The sequence below is a fragment of the Gorilla gorilla genome, chromosome 16, assembly GCF_029281585.2.
Source record: "Gorilla gorilla gorilla isolate KB3781 chromosome 16, NHGRI_mGorGor1-v2.1_pri, whole genome shotgun sequence".
Lineage (NCBI taxonomy): Eukaryota > Metazoa > Chordata > Mammalia > Primates > Hominidae > Gorilla > Gorilla gorilla.
In genome coordinates, this window is record NC_073240.2 from 67,786,499 (window position 1) to 67,804,983 (window position 18,485).

The following is an 18,485-nucleotide window of genomic DNA, read 5'->3' on the forward strand; positions in this document are numbered from 1 at the left end:
CTTAGGGCTAAGGGTTGAGTGTTAGTGGAGGAAAATGGGGAATGACAGCTAATGAATATGGGTTTTGTTCTTAGAGTAGATGAAAATATTCTATAATTAGATTTGTTGATGATTGCACAACACTGTGAATATATTAAAACCATTGAGTTGTGACTTAAATGGGTGAATTATGTGATGTAAATTATCTATCTATAAGATTGTTAAAAAACCAATTGATCATATATGTGTGGATCTATTTCTGGATTCTATTCTGTTCCATTGAGTGATTTGTCTATCTTTTTTTTTCCCCAAGCCAAACTGTATCCAGCTTTATGAAAGATATTTTCCATAAACAATCATAGTATTTCAGGCAGGACATGGGCAGACAATTGTTAACAGTGTATGACAACTTTCAAATTCCCTTCTTCAATGGACCACCAAAAATCAGAAAGCCACTATAAAACCCAAGAAGTCTTCATCTGATGGTCTGAACAGGGAAAGTTTAGAGGGAAGGTTGACATTTCACATTTAGCATGTTGTTTAACAGCTTTTCACAAGCTGACCCTGACTTTCAGGAAGTGAAATGAAAATGGCAGAATTTATCTGAAGATCCACAATCTAGAAATGGAACCACTGCTTTTTTGAGGGGTTCCATCTCAGTGGCATCACTGGAAGGTCCAGATTGCCTGACACACTGGTAACCAATAATTGAGGGTCATTCTCCAACAGGTGTCTGGGCTTAAGGGAGTTAAGTCTGTGCTGAAAGGTGGAAAGGGAGAAGAGGACATAAAAACAAATTTGTTTTTCCATCCCACGAGGCTTTTGTGCCAAGGGGCCTTGTGTGTCAAAGTCAGGGAATCCCTCCTCCTGGGAGCCAAGAGCAAGTCTCTCAAAACTAGAAGGGAAAGGGGTTTTCACCACGTCAACCCAGCTTCAGAGACATTCTGTTAGTGACATATGCCCCTTCCCCAAAAAACACAATGAAGTGTTCTGTGTGCTAACAACATAGCTTAAAAAAAAGGTAAAACAAAATTCTGCATTTTTATAAAACTTGATAAAAAATAGCATTTCTAACTGTACAGTCACCAGAAGTACACAGTTATCAAAAATGCATACACTTCACTTGGCATCTGCAGCACCTTCAGCTTTCTGTGTCCGGTCTGTTTGGGCATCTCCATTTTCTGCAGGGTTATTCCCCTCCTGGCCAGCCTCAGCTTTTCCCTTTTCCCTTTTGGTACCTTCTCTCCCTTCTTTGCAGGGGCCTTTTTAGGTTTGGGCTCTGGCTTTGGAGGAGCAGGCTTAGTAGAAAACCTCGTGGATCTTCTCTGTGGTTTGTCCTTCATCTTGGCTCTATCTGCTTTAGCATCACCTTCAGCCTTTCTCTTGGGCACTGTGGTGGCGGCAACGGCGGGGGGACATAGGCGCTGGGCGGGGGATGCAGCGCGGCACGCAGATGTTGGTCTGTCCAGGGGTCGTTCTCGCCTCTTGTTCTTCACCCTGCTCCGATTTGTCTATCTTGACACCAATACCACGCTATCTTGATCATTGGAGCTTTTTAGATGTGGAAATTTGTGCAATTTCAACAACTTTCTTCTTCTTTTACAAAATTGTTTGGGCTGTCATACGTTGTTTTTAGAATCAATTTGTTATTTTTACAAAAAACAGCATGCTGGGTTTTTTATTGGGATAGTACTGAGTCTGTAGATCAACTTTAACAGAATTAACAGCTTAATATTACTGAGTCATCTGATCCATGAGGATATATATCTCCTCACTTATTTAGGTCATCTTTGATTTCTCTCAGCAATATTTTCAGTGCATGGGTCTTACACATCTTTTGCCACATTTGTCCCTAAGGATTTCCTATTTTTGATGACCCACAGAGTTTTAAAAGAAATATATTGGCAGAAATACTGCTAGATTAGACTGAAAGGGACAGAGACGGTACAAAATGAACAGAGGCTCTTTGAACCCCTCAAATTCTACTGGCAGGGAGCAGACTGAGAAAGCTGCTCAGTTGTGAACATGTGCAACTTTTCCTTTAAAAATATTTTTGGTTTTTTAAAATTTTAATTTCCAATTCTTTGTTGCTGGTGTATAAGAATACAATTGATCATCCAAAAAAAATTGGTCTGTATCCTATACATTTCTTTTTTTTTTTTTTTTTTTTGAGAGGGAGTCTCACTCTGTTGCTCAGGCTGGAGTGCAGTGGCGTGATCTAGGCTCACTGCAACCTCCACCTCTTGGGTTCAAGTGATTCTCCTGCCTGCCTCAAGTTCCCAAGTAACTGAGATTAGCCGTGCCTGGCTAATTTTTGTATTTTAGTAGAGACTGGGTTTCACCACGTTTGTCAGGCTGGATTACAGGTGTGGCCACCACGCCCGGCCTGTATCCCATAAATTTCTTAAATTCACTTATTAGTTCTAGCGGCTTTTTTGTAGACTCCTTATAATTTTCTACCTAGACAATTGTGTCATCTGCAAATTAAGAGTTTTATTTCTTCCTTTCTAATTTGAATGCATTTTATTTTTTGCTTTATTGCACTGGCTAGAACTCCCACTAGAATGTTGGGTTAAAGTGGTGAGAGTACACATCACTGTCTTATTCTAGGCGTTAGGTGAAAGCATTCAGTGTCTTACTGTTGTGGTAGCCAGCCTCCAAGACGGTACTGATGATCTTCATCTGCTGGTGTTCATATCCTTGCTAGTCCCTGTGTGTCTGGATTGGTTTGTATGACCAATAGAATAAAGAAGAAGTGATCATGTGTGAATGCAGAGACTAGATCATAAAAGGCATTGTTACTTCCCTCTTGGTCACTCTCTTTAGAATAGTTTCTTTTGAGGGAAGCCAGCTGTTATGCCAAGTAGCCTTCTGGAGTCTCTTGTGACAAGGAACTGTGGCCTCCTGACAATAGTCAGTGAGGAACTGAGCCTCTAGCCAACAGCCACATGAAAGATGCCATGTTAGAGGTGAATCCTCCATCCCCAGTCAAATCATAACTGCAGCCCTGGCCAGCAACTTGGCTACAACCTATGGAAGGCCATAAGCCAGAACCACCCAGGTTCCTGGCCCTCAGAAACTGCACGGAGGAAAAAAAAAAAAAAAGTTTAAGCTGCTAAGCGTTGGGTAATTCTTTATAAAGCAATAGATAACTAATAAAGACTTCGGTATTTAGAAGCGGGAGGCTGCCATAATAAAAACTTAAAATTTAGGAATGGTTTTGGAACTGAGCAATTGGTAGGAGCTGGAAGGACATTGAAGAGACTGCTGGAGAGGACTTAAAAGTAAATGAGGAGCATGTTATTGGAAACTGGAGGAAGGAAGATTCTTACTATGTAGTTACTATGTAATTCTTATTATGTAGTTAGCAACACTGTCAGCTGTGGTTTTGTGGAAACTAGAGAATATCACTAGTGAACTAGGTAATTGGGCTAAGGACTGTTAGCCAAGACTGTTGAGGGTACTGCCTCATAGCTTGCTGCTTATAGTAAAATGCTAGAGGAAAGATTGTTTGTTTGTTTGTTTGTTTGTTTTTAAAAAGGAGCCGGGCACAGTGGCTCACACCTGTAATCCCAGCATTTTGGGAGGCTGAGGTGAACAGATCACTAGGGCCCAGGAGTTTGAGACCAGCCTGGGCAATGTGGCAAAACCTCATCTCTACAAAAAATTCAAAATTTAGCTACGTGTAGTGTTGCATGTCTGTAGTCCCAACTACTCAGGAGGCTTAGGTGGGAGGATCGCTTGAGCCCAGGAGATCGAGGTTGCAGTGAGCCATGTTCACGCCACTGCACTCCAACCTGAGTGAGAGAGCAAGACCCTGCCACAAAAAAAAGAAAAAAAAAAAGGAGACAGGGCTTGCTATTTATGAAGATTCCCACCTCTCTAGACAGCAAACAATGCTAACATTAAGAAATAGCTTCTGGGGCAAATATTAAACCCAGGGTCCTCTCAGGAAATTGTGTTCTTAGGATGAAGCTGAGGGAAGAGTGTGACTGTGAAGTCCTTTGTTAAAACCTAAGGAAGATTCAAAAGGCAGTGTTTCACAGTACCGTCAGTCACACTGCAATTCTGAAGATTTCACGGCGTGACTCACTAGAAGTGAATCGCTAACTGGGACAAGATTCCAGAGCCAAATAACTGGATGAGCAAGAGGACACCGAGAGGGATATGTGGAACAGGTAATCCTTTCCAGGAACTGCTAAGAGAGTAGAGGTTGTGGCCATGAACATGGCTCAGGTTCGAATCCCAGTTCTGCCGCTTATTGGCTATGTGACCTTAGGTAAGACAGAAGGTTTCCTTAGCAGTAAAATGGGGATTAAATTACATACTTTCTAGAGTTGTTGTGAAGGTTAAATGGCTTAATATACATAAGCACTCAGAACAATGCCTGACATGTAGGTTATGGTAAAGAAGTAATAGTTGTCATCATTATTTAGGAAGGTGAAGTGAAAAAAACCTGTATTTCTTATAGCAAAGCTGGATGTGGCCCAGCTGTTAGAATTCGAGCAACAAAAGGAATTATGATCTCATGTGTTGTCACAGGCTGTGGAGGCTCTCAGAAGCTATCAAAATAGAGCAGTCAACCAAGGGACAAATGTGAGACCAGGTCCCAGAGGTTTAATTTGCATCTGGCAATTGAGTGACACAAAGAGCTGGGAAGTGAAAAGGAGAAATTGCTGTGGTCTGAGAATACTTAGAGTCAACTAGAGCTGGAAGGGGTTTTTTCTTTGTTTGTTTTGGAGATGGAGTCTTGCTCTGTCACCCAGGCTGGAGTGCAGTGGAGTGATCTCAGCTCACTGCAACATCTGCCTCCTGGGTTCAAGCCATTCTCCTGCCTCAGCCTCCTGAGTAGCTGGGATTACGGGCACCCACGACCACTCCCGACTAATTTTTGTGCTTTTAGTGGAGACAGGGGTTTCACCATGTTGACCAGGCTGATCTCGAACTCCTGACCTCAGTTGATTCACCCACCTCAGCCTCCTAAAGTGCTGGGATTACAGGCTTGAGCCACCGTGCCTAGCCCAGGAGGGGTTTTTATATAAGCATGTCCAATATGATCATTTCTGTCAGAGAAAGGAGCTTAGAGGGGAAGTGACTCTGCTAGTGGCGGCATAGCTGGGCCTGGCGCTGAGGAGTCCATGGTCTCCTGGTGCCTGCAGCACTGAAGCGGACATCAGCACCCCCTTTCCTCTGTGATAACCAGCCTGGGCAAGGCCTGCTCAAAAATGGCTGGTACTTACTATCAGAGAAGAGCTGAGATAATAACAAATGCTAATACAATTTTCTATGCCTTTAGCTTGCATTTATTAAGCACTTACTATGTACTAGTCACAATCGTATTAGAATAAACCATTTGGGGCCTATAAAAATGACAGTTTCACCAGGCATAGTGGCTCACGCCTGTAATCCCAGCACTTTGGGAGGCTGAGGTGGGAGGACCACAAAATCAGGAGTTCGAGACTAGCCTGGCCAATATGGTGAAACCCCGTCTCTACTAAAAATACAAAAATTAGCTGGGCGTGGTGGCAGGCGCCTATAATCCCAGCTACTTGGGAGGCTGAGGCAGGAGAATCGCTTGAACCCAGGAGGTGGAGGTTGCAGTGAGCCAAGATGGCGCCGTTGCACTCCGGACTGGACGACAAAGTGGGACTCTATCTCAAAAAAAAAAAAAAAAAAAAAGGCAATTTCATATAGGTCAACCTAATATTTTACTTCATTTAATCCTGATAAAACTCTATGTGGTATATACTATAATTATCTCCATTTTACAGATGGAGAGACTGAGGCACAGAGAGGTTAAGTGTCTTACCAAGGTCACACAGCTGGTAAGTAGTGGAGACAGTTTACCAATCCAGGAGGTCTGACTGTACAGCCTATACTTGCAAATCCCTTCTTTATACACTAAGGTGGCTCTTCCCACAGTCTTAAGGGGCTGGCCCTGGCACCTGTCCCCTACCCCAGCCCTCAAAGCCTGGTAACCAGCTTTCCTCAGGGAGTTAGACCAGCCCTAACCCTCCTGGAGCCTTATCAGAAAGAACTCGTGCTAGATCAGCCCTGTGATCTCTAGCTGGCTGGGCTGCAAGACAATGGAACGACTCGTGCGCATCATGCGTTGCGGTGGAGACAATGCATTTCTCCAAACACAAGCCACCAGAATAACAAACACTGCTGACTTCCATAGCACCAAAGTCTAAATATTGAAGTGGAGCATCCGTGCCTCGCCACGTGTGGTAATATTCCAGTGGAAAAAAGCCGGCAGCTGCTATTGTCTGGATTCCCCAGAGGGAAGATCTGAGGCTGTTTCTCTGGTCTTGTGAGACTTCTGCTGCCTCTCCCAAGGCCCCAGCCTGAAAGAGGGATTGTTTGATGTCAGACAAACTTGGGGACCCCAAACGTCCCCCTGCAATCTGCACTGGTCTATAGCAAAACAAGCAAATAATGACAATGTGGAGAGGTTTTCCTAAAACAAAATGTATTCCATTTAAAGAGTCCTATTCATGATGCACAGCTTCCTTCTCACAGTGGCCCCTGCACTCTGTGTCAGCTCCATTCCCCTCTCTGTACTTAGCAGTTTCCTCCTCTGACACACACCCTCTGCATTGCACAAGGGCCTTCGCCAGCCCTAACTATACTTCTTGACTTGTCAGTCTCAATTTCCATTGCTCACAGCCTCAGTCTCTCCATATTTCTTTGCTCATATTCTCTTGAGAGAATCTGACTGGCCTATATGCCTCTTTTTAAATTTTTTTCAAATTTTGTAGAGTTAGGATCTTGCTATGTTGCCCAGGCTGGTCTCAAACTCCTCACCTCAAGCAATCCTCCCAGCTAGGCCTCCCAAAGTGCTGGGGTTACAGGTGTGAGCCACCACACCCAGCCCTAGTATGCCTCTTTTTAACACCAGACCATGTTATATGTTGTTGGCCAGCCAATCAACCACCTGCCTTGGGGCCAGGTGGCCACGATGGGTCCAATAAGCTGGCAGGGTTATATGGCCCTAAACAGGGTTCCCTTTTGCAGCAGGTGGTGGCAGCAGGCCAGCTCCCCTCAGAAGGGATGTAAAAGGCAAGTGCTATGATTGACATGGCTGGTACAAAAGTCCGGTTCTAAGGTTTCATGCCAACACTGTACTGGTATTTCTCAGCCCAGGAAGGTCAGAGTCGTGGCTCAGGAAGATCCACCCGAGACACACAAGGGATACCAGAGGACTGGGCTTGTGGGGAGAGGCAGCCAAGGGTCAGACACATGCTAAATGGACAGGATTCAGCCCAGGGGGGTGGTTGCAGAGTCGGAGAAGACACAGATTTAGACCTGTCTAGGAAGAAATCAGGAAGCCTTGGTGAATAATAGATCGATGGTGGCATCGTTCACGGAGAAAAAGGACAGGAGAAGAGCAGATTTGGGAGATGAAGGAGACATGGGCGTTGCCTTCTGGCATGAGATATGAGACATTCTACTACACTTACCATCAGAAAGTAGGCTGTTCAAGTGCCAACTTTAGGAAAGAAGTCGGGGTTGCAAGGACAGATGTGACAGATGTGGGTGGACGAAACCATGGAGTGGGTGATGTCGCCCTGGGAGAAGTGGAGCATGTGACCGACAGCGAGTGAATGAATGACCTGGTCAAGACTTGGGACTTGCTCATGTTTCATTCTTCCCCCAGTGACAAGCACTCACTGAGACCCTGCTCTCAGATAAGGCAGAGTGGTGAATGGAAAGAATAAGGATATGGGCTCTGAACACAATGCCAAGTTCAATGGTGGGCTCTGAAATGTACTAGCAATTGGTCTTTGGGCTTTGACCTTAACCTCTTGCAGCCTTAGTTTCCTCATCTCAAAACGGGTGTAATGATATGTACCTCGTCAGGCTGTAGTGAGGATTTAAAAAGGTAGCAACAGTAGAGTTCCAAGCAGAGGATTTGGTGTGTGTAGTAGGCATTTAACAGAACTTACAGGGCCAGGCACAGTGGCTCATCCTGTGATTCCAGCACTTTGGGAGGCCGAGGCGGGCGGATCACCTTAGGTTGGGAGTTTGAGATCAGCCTGACCAACATGGAGAAACCCCATCTCTACTAAAAATACAACATTAGCCGGGTGTGGTGGTGCATCCCTGTAATCCCAGCTACTCGGGAGGCTAAGGCAGGAGAATCGCTTGAACCCAGGAGGCAGAGGTTGAGGTGAGCTGAGATCATGCCATTGCACTCCAGCCTTAGCAACAAGAGCAAAACTCCATCTCAAAACAAAAACAAAAACAAAAACAAAAAACAGAACTTACAGACTCTTGCCTCCTGCTGAACGCAGCTGTGAAATACTCACAGCATATTCTGGTAAAGAGCAGAACAGAGATTCTGGGGATGCCATACCCCTATAGCCAACGGCCTCTCCAAGGGACCCACTGACTGTCAATAATCTCATCTGGAGATGTCAGTAGTCTACATTTGAGGCCTGGGCCAAATAGTACTCCTGCTCCCCACCCACATGCCTGGCACATGCCCTCTGTGCCAGGCCGTGCCCATTCATGTGGGCTCACTCCGAAGTGGGGGCTTCCCTCTTGCAGGACTCCCTCAGGCCCCCAAATCTGCGTACCCCTGGCCCCATCCTCCCCCTGCCTGCAGCTATCCAGGTACTGGCCACTCTCCAAGGGTAGTAACCAGTTTCCAAGTCTTCCAAACTTCCCATGAGCCAAGAGCTTCCATTCTGATGTGTATACTAGTGTCATGCAGATAGAAGTCACACAGGAAAAGGTATTCCCTTTAGTTAATGTCAAACATTCAACACCTGAACATTAGTTTACTTCATGTCATAAGATTTCTTCAAAGAAGTTCATAGAACTCTCTTGGGAGAAATAAATGAAGATGAAAATAAGAGGAAGGTATGCCCATTCCAGCCTAGAAGACTAGAAATAGCAAAGGCAACAATTTACCTTAAGTTTCTGTATAGATTTATTTATTTATTTATTCATTTATTCATTAATCTTGTTAGTATTGTTTTTGGAAATGGAGTTTCCTTCTTGTTGCCCAGGCTGGAGTGCAATGGCACAATTTCAGCTCACTGCAACCTCTGCCTCCCCAGTTCAAGTGATTCTCCTGCCTCAGCCTCCCAAGTAGCTAGGATTACAGGCATGCGCCACCACACCTGGCTAATTATGTATTTTTAGTAGAGACAGGGTTTCATCATGTTGGTCACTCTGGTCTCGAACTCCTGACCTCAGGTGATCCACCCACCTCAGCTTCCCGAAGTGCTGGGATTACAGACATGAGCCACTGCTCCCAGCCAGATTTAATGTACTACCTATCAAAGCCCCTAAAGGATACTTTATAAGACCTTGGTTAAATGAATAGTGATGTTGTTACCAGATTAAATGGTTAAAAAGACTAAAGCTTCTCTTGAAAGGGTATGATAGTAAATTTAGCCTATCAGATTTCATAACATATTACAAAGTGACAATTATCCAAACTATATGGTAACAATGGGGAAAAAATGATCAATGGAAAAGATTAAACAATCCAAAATTAATCCAATATATAGTAAAACTAAAAATAGTTCAACAATCCAGTGAAGAAAATAATTATCATATAATAAATGATTTGGAGAGAATTGTAATGCGGAGAAGAGTTACTTACACTTTGTACCATTTTCTGCAATAAATTGCATGAGATTATGTTCCTGTCTGAAAAACAAAACATAAAAAAGACTTGAACATGCAATCCCACATTGATCGTATTGGAAGAAAATCCATAATCAGAGACAAAAAAATTAATTAAAAAATAGGAAACTTTTATTGAATAAAATATAGGACAGTCACAAGAGGAAAATAACAGCCTGGAAGAAATAACCAACCAGCGATACATCTAAAATTTATTAATTTTTGCTTTTTTACAAAAAGCTAAAATCAGTGCCCAGATTCCACTCCGTAAGCAACAAAGGAGGTGAACAGACAGTTTACACAGGAAGCACAGATGGTAAATCAAAACATGAAAAAGTACATAGTTCTACCAGAAACGAGAGGAATGCAAACACACAAGCTCTGGGTATCAGTGCATGCTTACCAAACTAGTGAAAAGAAAATGAAATCATCAAACCCTGAATGGGTGGGGCTGTGGGAAACAGGCAGGATGGTATAGAGAGGCTCGGGGCTGATCTGCAGCCAGACAGCTGGATTAAACATGGGCTACACCGTGTGCCACTTCTGAGACCTTGGGCGACTTATCTCCCTATGCCTTGGCTTCCTCACCTGTCAAATGGGATGTAAATGAGTTGATATATATAAAGTGCTTGGAAGAGTGCTTAGCATTTAGTCAGTACTCTATAAGTGCCAGGTATTATTAATATTTGTGTGGGGTGGTGGTTTTCTCTCAACTGTAGTAACAGGGCATGGACTTTGGAGCCAGAAAGATCATTCTTTCAACAAATATTTACCAAATGCCAGATCCAGGTACAAATCCCAATTCCATTAATTACTAGTAATGTCACCTTGTGAAAACTGCTTAGAAATCCTGAAACTCAGTTTCCTCCATCAGTAAAATGGAATCATAAAATCTACTACCTAGTGCTGTTTGAAGTGTAATGAGATACTACATATAAATTCCTAGGATGGGACAGGCATGTAGACATCCTTAACACATATTGGATTCTTCACTCCTCCTAGAACGTCAGCTCAGCCCAGGTGTCCAACCCAGATCTGTGATCATGCAATTTGCCCTCCACTGCCTGCCAGCTCAACCCAGCTAAGATCTTTAGAGCCCCAACCCCTGAAGGCCCATTATGCCATCTACCTCCAATATATGTAAATCAAAAGAATAACATCACCAATTCATAAAATAAATGTTGGTGCTTTTTCTTGTTGTCATTATTGTTGTTTGTTTGTTTGTTTTTGAGACAGAGTCTCACTCCATCACCCAGGCTAGAGTGCAGTGGTGCAATCTCGGCGCACTGCAACCTCCACCTCCTAGGCTCAAGCAATTCTCCTGTCTCAGCCTCCCCAGTAGCTGGGATTACAGGCGGCTGCCACCACACCTGGCTAACTTTTTGTATTTTTAGTAGAGACAGGGTTTCACCATGTTGGCTAGACTGGTCTCGAACACCTGACCTCAAGTGATCCGCGCCTGCCTTGGCCTCCCAAAGTGCTGGGATTATAGGTGTAAACCACCGTGCCTGGCCTAAATGTTGGTGTTTTGATGTGCCATGCAACTTACACATGTGCTGAAATACAGTTGTTTATTTCTGTATTATCTTTCTCCCTCTCGATTACTTCTTTTGGTCTGCCTGTTTGTTGCTGACCTTTTGCAGGTGGCTAAGCCAGCCCAGTCGGTCATCCCTGCCGCTACCAAATCACCCCCATGGCATGCAGGCCACACCAACTTCAGATTCCTCCCTCCCCAGGGGAATTTACATTTTAGGTGGTGGGGAACAAGAGCTCCTGGGGGCCAAAAGCCTGTCACAGAATTGGCACCCAGTAAATATTTGTGGAATGAAGGGGTGAATGGATACATGAAATGTTTCTGAACAGTAGAATTTGAGTGGCCATGGGAGGCAGAGGGGAAGGATAGCAATGCTATTTTTGCTATATTCTAAAATCCCCACTTCTCTTTAATGGAGAGACAAAGTAACCAGAACTCTTCAAATCACACTAGGTAAATGCAAGGCTGATATTTAACAAGTCGAGTAGCACAGATACTGACCAATCAGAATAGACCTGGAGAGCTGTGCTGGACTCAGCACAACCCCTTTGCTTGTGGATAATGGAAGCCCGGGGGTTCTGAAGGCAGGGGCTACAGAGGAGGGGACACTAAGGGCTTGAGGCAGCTGCTAGTCATCAACTGGTATGAAAACATTTCAGTACTCAAACAGCAAGCACAGCAGTGTCACACACATGATAATTAAACGTCAGCTCGGGCTAGGTAGCTGCATGAGAATCAAGAAACTTCTGCCACTTCCCCTCCCTAGGCCCCAATTTCTCATCTACAAAACAATAAAACTTACTAGTCTTCAGGTTCACTCTAGTTCTGACTACCTGTGATTTTAATATAATAATAAGGAGAACAATTTATAAAAGCCAGCCTGGTATGGCAGAAAAGGCACATGCTCTGAAGCCGGTAGACCCAGTTCAAATTCCAGCTGTTACTTACTGTGAGGCTTGGGTCCAAATCAATTAACTTCTCGGAACCTCCACTTTTTATTAATTCAACTAACATTTATGGAGCCCTTTTTATGTACCAGGTCCTAAGGACACTTTTGTGAACAAGACCCAGTCCCTTGCCATCATGGAACTCGCTGTTCTACCGAGGACTCTTTGGATGCAAGTGACAGAAACTGGCTCAAGCTAGCTTAGGCAAAACCAGAATGCATCATAAGAATGTAGCAAGCCTGGAGGGGCCCAGGAGGGAAAGCAACCAGACTTTGCTTAGAACCTGGACAGGAAGGCCACCAGCCTCCCTACCACCCTCAGCTACCTGCTGCATTACTCTCTTCTCCCCCTCAACCCCCTCAGTTCTGATAAGCCTCAGTTAATATGACATCTCAATTCTAAATTCTCCACAAAGAATCCCAGCACTTGGCTGGGCGCAGTGGCTCATGTCTGTAAGCCCAGCACTTTGGGAGGCTGAGGTGGGTGGATCACCTGAAGTCAGGAGTTTGAGACCAGCCTGACCGACATGGCAAAACCCCGTCTCTACTAAAAATACAAAAAGTAGCTGGGTGTGGTGGCTACTCCGCACCCGGGATCCTCCACACACACACTCTGCCTCCCGGGAATCTCTTGAACCCAGGAGGCAGAGGTTGCAGTGAGCCCAGATCGCACCACTGCACTCCAGCCTGGGTGACAGACTGAGACTCCATCTCAAAAAAAAAAAAAAAAGAATCCCAGCACTTTGGGAAACCAAGGCGGGTGGATCACTTGAGGTCAGGAGTTCAAGACTGGTCTGGCCAACATGGCAAAACCCTGTCTCTACTAAAAATACAAAAATTAGCAGGGTGTGGTGATGCACTCCTGTAGGCCCAGCTACTAGGGAGGCTGAGGCAGAAGAATTGCTTGAACCTGGGAGGCAGGGGTTGCAGTGAGCCGAGATCACGCCACTGCACTCCAGCCTGGGTGACAGAGTGAGATTCCATCTCCATAAATAAATAAATTCTCCACAGAGAGAACCTGATTGGCCCAGCTTGAGCCACATGCCCACTCCTAATCTAATCACCTATGACCATAAGGTGGGACCACTAGGTACAAACATGGCCTCAGGGACTCACCCATGTGGATGGGGGAGGGGTCCAAATTCCCAAAAAAGGGAGCTTGTAGATCCTGGTGTCCACTTCACCGCCTCATAGGGTGGATGTAAAGATGAAATGAAATTCCATGTAAAGTGACTGGCACATAGCCTGGCAGACATAGCTGGAGCACTGTGCCTCTGTGCCTTGCTAATAATTGGTGCTTGACTAAAACATGTGCTGAACGGGGGAACAATATTATTAACAATGATACCTTTCATGTATCCACCAACTTTATGTCCATTCCATTCGTTACTTCCTCTGTTGCCTGGATCTCGAGCCCCACCTTGCTGAATGGACTTAAAACAAGTTAGTTGGGCACATGTGGCTCCCAGGCTGTGTGGCATCCACATGGTGGGTGCCTGATGTGCTGAATGGATGAATGAGTGAATGTTCTTCCACCCAGCCCTCAGTGCTCTGCTGAGGCAGGATGGGTGGCTGGGAAAATGGGGTCTTTGGAATTTGTCTCCTTTTCACCTAGATCTTTGTTAGATCTTTTTCCTCCTTTGTTTAGTAACCAAAGAACCAAGAACTCAGGAAGAGATCAAGGACTGGGTTCAAGTCCTCCCACTCCCCCCACCCCCCATCTAATTTGATGACTATCATTGAGATACTGACCTCCCCTCTCTGGACTTGGTTTCTTTACTGGCAAATGGATATGGGCGCACTGATGATGCCTGCTTGGCTCTACGCGTTTGGGAGGATTGGCCAAAGACAGAGGTGGGAAAGGACTTTGACAAGGCCTGGCCTCAGCCCTTCCCCACCACCATCCACAGGGGAATCTTGGGTCTCTCTGATCAGGCCCCTGCAGCCTGGCGGGAAGAGATCTCCAGGCCTTCCGCCCAGCTGCTCCGTGCCCTTGGGAGCCCCTGCGTCGCCAGCCCACGACCAGCCGATGACTTTACCAGCTGTGTGGTTGAAACCTGAGCTCTCTTGCCAGGACTTGAACAGGAAGTTTTTTCCTGTGGTGGAGGCTTTTGTTCTCCAAGTCGAATTTCCCTCAGCTGACGTCAGCCCCAACTTAGGCCCAAGCCCATCGAACCTGCAGGGGGGCTGAGGGAGGGCTGCCTTGCAGGACAGAAGGTGCAGGGTTTCAGGCACCGATGGCTGTCTCCACCTTCCTCTTCTTCCTGCATTAGCCCACCGTGGCCTGGGGTCAGCTCCCTGTCCATTGGCTCCGAAGGAAAGTTGCAGGAAGCTCATTCATTGTGAGAGGGGTTAGAAAGGTGGGTGGAACGTGTTTTCTAATTTTGGTCCAGTCACTTACTGTTAGCTGAGTGACTTGGGCTGGACACGTAACCTCACTGGGACACGTAACCTCACTGGGACTCAGTTTCCTCATCTGTAAAATAGGAATAATAGTCCCTCATACCTCCTAGTAGTGGGTATCAAATGTAAATCATTAAAAACTGCCTGGTACATAGTAAATGCTCAGTGAATATGAGCATTAATTTTTGTCCTTATTATGTATCCCTCTGGTGAAGAGGAAATTAGATGTTGTGTGTGAGTTACCTACAGAGGGTCCAGCTCAAAGACAGAGGCAGAAATAATCCCTTTACTAAGGGAAGATCATGCTTTTCTGCTGTAGGAATCTGGCTGTGCTTTCCTTCCCAGAAGCACAAGGCTTCACAAAGACGACTCGGTTTATTTGTTAAGACTGCCATAACAAAGTACCACAAACTGAGTAGTTTAAATAACAGAAATGCATCCTTTCATAATTCTGGAGGCTAAAAGTGTGAAATTAAGTTATCCAGCAGGGTTAATTCCTTTCAAGGGCTGTGAGGGAAGGATCTGTCCAGGTCTCTCTTTTTGGCTTGTAGATGGCCGTCTTTTCCCTCACACCATCTTTCTTCCTTCTATGTGTATCTCTGTGTCCAAATCTCCTCTTCTTTTTTTTTTTTTTTTGCGGGAGGCCAGTGGGGAAGGGCAGGGTCTCGCTGCATCACCCAGGCTGGAGTGCAGAGGTGCGATAATGGCTCACTGCAACCTCAAACTCCAGGGCTCAGGTGATCCTCCTGTCTCAGACTCCTGAGTAGCTGGGACCACAAGCACATGCCACCACACCTGGCTAATTTTTTTTTTTATTTGTAGAGATGGGGTCTCACTATGTTGCCCAGGCTGGTCTCAAATTCCTGGGCTCAACCAATCCTCCCACCTCCCAAAGTGCTAGGATTACAGATGTGAGCCGCTGTGCCCGGCCCAAATCTCCACTTTTTTTTTTTTTGAGATGGAGTTTAGCTCTTGTTGCCAGGCTGGAGTGCAATGGCATGATCTCAGCTCACTACAACCTCCGCCTCCCGGGTTCAAGCGATTCTCCTGCTTCAGCCTCCCGAGTAGCTGGGATTACAGGCATGTGCCACCATGCCCGGCTAATTTTGTATTTTTAGTAGAGACTGGGATTCTCCATGTTGGTCAGGCTGGTCTCGAACTCCTGACCTCAGGTGATCTGCCTGCCTTGGTCTCCCAAAATGCTGGGATTACAGGTGTAAGCCACCGCACCTGGCCTCCACTTCTTATAAGGACACCAGTGTTGTTGGATTAGGGCCCACCCAAATGACCTCATTTTGATTTGGTTACCTCTGTGAAGGCCCTGTCTCCAAATGATGTGACATACTGAGGGTTAAGACTTCAACATATGAATTTCAGAGGGACACAACTCAACCCATAGCAATGACCTGGGGGAAAGGACAATGCTTAACTTGAAGGTGGATTTCAAGTCTTAACACCAGAATAGAGAAGATAATTTGGAGGAGAAAGGCCTCCTTGAGGCCTGTCAAATCCTCCCTCGAGCATGGCTATTTACATAAATACAATAGTGTCATGTTTTCAAAGCATCAGAACCTAGTTATGGGACCCAAATAATTAAATTACTTGTTTTCCACTCTAAACCTCTGTTCCCCATTCCTAATTTCATCTGCCAATATCAAACATGAAATCTGAGATTCCCCAGTAAAAACTATGCCATCCTCAATTCCTTGGCAATGGAGTTGCAAAGAAGGAGCAATGGATAGGGAGTTAATGGAGCTAGACCCATGCACTTGCTGTGTGATCTTGTCCATGTGACCACCTCTCTGGACCTCAGTCTCAATTGTAGTTTGTGTGATTGTGTATGTGTGTATGCACAGGTGTAAGAAAGGTGGAGGGATGGGCCGGGTGTGGTGGCTCACGCCTGTAATCTGAGCATTTTGGGAGGCCAAGGCAGGCAGATCACGAGGTCAGGAGTTTGAGAACAGCCTGGCCAATATGTTGAAACCCCATTTCCACTAAAAATACTAAAATTAGCCAGGCGTGGTGGCGCACCTCTGTAGTCCCAGCTACTCAGGAGGCTGAGGCAGGAGAATCGCTTGAACCTGGGAGGTGGAAGTTGCAGTGAGCTGAGATTGCACCACTGCACTCCAGCCTAAGCGACACAGCAAGACTCCTTCAAAAAAAAAAAAAAAAAAGAAAGAAAAGAAAAGAAAGAAAGAGAGAGAGAGGGAGGGAGAGAGGGAGGGAGGGAGGGAAGGAAAGAAAGAAAGGTGGAGGGAGATGATCCGACTTCTGACTGCTGCTCTAACGGGAGGGTCATGGGACAAAGCTGGTGCACCTTCTTTGAGTGTCAATTTCATATGAAGGTAAGCAATTCCAAATATAATTTTAAAACCCCAAAGCACCCAAGTATGTCAGAGTAGGATGCAACATGGCATGCGCTTTTATGCTAAAACATGAGGTTTTAGAGAAATTAGAGATACACTAGGCTTTTAGTGGCTGCCGCATACTTCATTTCATAACCCTGATCCCTGGTGTCTGAGCTGTTTCCTGTGTGCCAGTAGGGGCTCTTCATTGGAAAAATCTGAAATGCTTTGGACTAGATAATGGCAAAGACATTCCAGTTCAGAAACCAGAAAGCTTGGACCTGAACTCACTTCTGACACTGACAATCGCCTCCCTTTGTTCAGCCACATTTTCACTATGCCTGCAACAGCCAGGCCAGGTGGGAGGCCTGCACCAATCAGAAAAGACGCAGCTGGACTTTGGGAGGCCAAGGTGGGCAGATCACCTGAGGTCAGGAGTTCGAGACCAGCCTGGCCAACATAGTGAAACCCTGTCTCTACTAAAAATACAAAAAATTAGCCAGCCATGGTGGTGGGCGCCTGTAATCCCAGCTACTCGGGAGGCTGAGGCAGGAGAATCGCTTGAACCCAGGAGGCGGAGGTTGCAGTGAGCTGAGATCCTGCCATTGTACTTCAGCCTGGGCGACAGTGTGAGACTCCATCTCGAATAATAATAATGATAATAATAAATACAAAAATTAGCCGGGCATGGTGGTGTGCACCTGTAATCCCAGCTACTTGGGAGGCTGAGGCAGGAGAATTGCTTGAACCCCGGAGGCAGAAGCTGCGGTGAGCCAAGACTGTGCCATTGCACTCCAGCCTGGGCAACAATAGCAAAACTCCATCTCCAAAAAAAAGAAAAAAGAAAAGATGCAGCTGGGAGAAGAGGTGCACAGATGGTGGGCGTGGAAGCAGAGGAAGTGGAATCAACCACTGGAGGAAGCAGGCTTTGGCAGTTTTGTGGGGAAATGTCTCGGGGCTTCCCCAATCTTCCAGTTCCTCTGATGGTCAAAATGATAGGAATTTGAAAGCGAGAGCTGGCTGGGCGTGGTGGCTCATGCCTGTAATCCCAGCACTTTGTGAGGCCAAGGTGGGAGGATTGGTTGAGCACAAGAGTTCAAGACCCCCCTGGGAAACATAGTGAGACCTTGTCTCTATAGAAAATAAAAATAAATTAAAAAATTAGCCAGACATGATTTTTTTTTTTTTTTTTTTTTTTTTTTTTGAGACGGAGTCTCGCTCTGTCACCCAGGCTGGAGTGCAGTGGTGCAATCTCGGCTCACTGCAAGCTCCGCCTCCCAGGTTCACGCCATTCTCCTGCCTCAGCCTCCCGAGTAGCTGGGACTACAGGCGCCCGCCACTGCGCCCGGCTAATTTTTTGTATTTTTAGTAGAGATGGGGTTTCACCGTGGTCTCGATCTCCTGACCTCGTGATCCGCCCACCTCGGCCTCCCAAAGTGCTGGGATTACAGGCGTGAGCCACCGCGCCCGGCCAGCCAGACATGATTGTGCATGCTTGTAATCCCAGCACTTTGGGAGGCTGAGGCGGGAGGATCACTTGAGCCCAGGAATTCGAGGCTGCACTGAGCTAAGATCACACCACTGCACTCCAGTCTGGGTGACAGAGTGAGGCCCTGTCTCAAAAAAAAAAGAAAGA

The 18,485-nt window shown here is 45.8% G+C and overlaps 1 pseudogene; it reads right to left on the reverse strand.

The window, feature by feature from the left end:
* Nucleotides 1-995: 995 nt before the first annotated feature.
* On the reverse strand, nt 996-1,647 carry LOC134757342 (non-histone chromosomal protein HMG-17-like; annotated as a pseudogene).
* Between the last annotated feature and the right edge of the window lie 16,838 nt (nt 1,648-18,485).